This window comes from Chiloscyllium punctatum, unplaced genomic scaffold, assembly GCF_047496795.1.
Source record: "Chiloscyllium punctatum isolate Juve2018m unplaced genomic scaffold, sChiPun1.3 scaffold_1631, whole genome shotgun sequence".
Lineage (NCBI taxonomy): Eukaryota > Metazoa > Chordata > Chondrichthyes > Orectolobiformes > Hemiscylliidae > Chiloscyllium > Chiloscyllium punctatum.
Window position 1 is genome coordinate 27,501 of NW_027311365.1, and position 2,054 is coordinate 29,554.

The window sequence follows — 2,054 nt, forward strand, 5'->3', positions numbered from 1 at the left end:
CAGTAACCACTGACACTTAGAATTTTTTCGACTTGGTATAAATCAGTAACCACTGACACTTAGAATTTTTTCGGGTTGGTATAAATCAGTAACCACTGACACTTAGAATATTTTCGGGTTGGTATAAATCAGTAACCACTGACACTTAGAATTTTTTCGGGTTGGTATAAATCAGTAACCACCGACACTTAGAATTTTTTCGGCTCAGTAGAAATCAGTAACCAAGCGCATTTTTGAATTGGTTACTGATTTCTCCGTTCGAGTTGCGGCTGCGGTTGGCTTCAAATAGTGGTGGGGGCTTAATTATCGCCGAGGGGAGCATGTCCCGGTGGTGTGGCCGAGGATGGAGTGCCTTTTGAAGGGGGTGTTTCTGAATTTGGACCCTTTTTGAGTTGCATGGCCGGATGGGTGTGGTTTTGAAGGGTGTGTCTGTCTGGAGTGGCACCGGCGTTGGTGTGAGGCTGAGGGTGGGCGTTCGGTTCCTGGTTAGGGATAGGGAAAGGGTGAGACTTAGCTTTAGTGCTCGTGCCCCCGATTTTGGTAATGTTTGACGTCAATTTTCCAAGGAGGCGAATGCAAGGCTTCAGAGGGACTTTGAGTGTTCGGGGGCGGGGTAGCTCAGCCGGATTTGCCCCGGCGGTTCTGCGGACGGTGTTGACTTCGAGGGCGGACCGGCCCCCGTGTTCAGTCCGAATATCGTGCATTGTTAACGGCGGGAAGTGTTCCAAAAGGGAATGGGATTGAATGTGACTGCTGAAGCCGACTTTGAGACCTGTAACGCGGGTAGCTCAGCCGGATTTGACCCGGCGGTTCTGGCGACGGTCTCGCCTTCGAGGGGGGAGCGCCCCGCGTGTTCAGGCCGAATTTTGTGCATTTCCATCGGCGGGAAGAGGTCCAAACGGGAATGGGATTGAATGTGACTGCTGAAGCCGACATTGAGACCTCTAACGCGGGTAGCTCGGCAGGATTTGACCCGGCGGTTCTGCCGAAGGTCTCACCTTCGAGGGGGGAGCGTCCCGCGTGTTCAGGCCGAATATCGTGCATTGTTAACGGCGGGAAGTGTTCCAAACGTGAATGGGATTGAATGTGACTGCTGAAGCCGACATTGAGACCTCTAACGCGGGTAGCTCGGCCGGATTTGACCCGGCGGTTCTGGCGACGGTCTCGCCTTCGAGGGGGGAGCGTCCCGCGTGTTCAGGCCGAATTTTGTGCATTTCCATCGGCGGAAGAGGTCCAAACGGGAATGGGATTGAATGTGACTGCTGAAGCCGACATTGAGACCTCTAACGCGGGTAGCTCGGCAGGATTTGACCCGGCGGTTCTGCCGAAGGTCTCACCTTCGAGGGGGGAGCGTCCCGCGTGTTCAGGCCGAATATCGTGCATTGTTAACGGCGGGAAGTGTTCCAAAAGGGAATGGGATTGAATGTGACTGCTGAAGCCGACATTGAGACCTCTAACGCGGGTAGCTCGGCCGGATTTGACCCGGCGGTTCTGGCGACGGTCTCGCCTTCGAGGGGGGAGCGTCCCGCGTGTTCAGGCCGAATTTTGTGCATTTCCATCGGCGGGAAGAGGTCCAAACGGGAATGGATTGAATGTGACTGCTGAAGCCGACATTGAGACCTCTAACGCGGGTAGCTCGGCCGGATTTGACCCGGCGGTTCTGCCGAAGGTCTCACCTTCGAGGGGGGAGCGTCCCGCGTGTTCAGGCCGAGTTTTGTGCATTTCCATCGGCGGGAAGAGGTCCAAACGGGAATGGGATTGAATGTGACTGCTGAAGCCGACATTGAGACCTCTAACGCGGGTAGCTCGGCCGGATTTGACCCGGCGGTTCTGCGAAGGTCTCAGCTTCGAGGGGGGAGCGCCCACCGTGTACAGGCCGATTTTCATGGCATTTCCAACCGTGGGAAAGGGGTCCGAAAGGGGATGGGGGTGAACGTGACTGCTCAACCCGACTTTGAGACCTCTAACGCGGGTAGCTCAGCCGGATTTGACCCGGCGGTTCTGGCGACGGTCTCGCCTTCGAGGGGGGAGCGTCCCGCGTGTTCAGGCCGAAT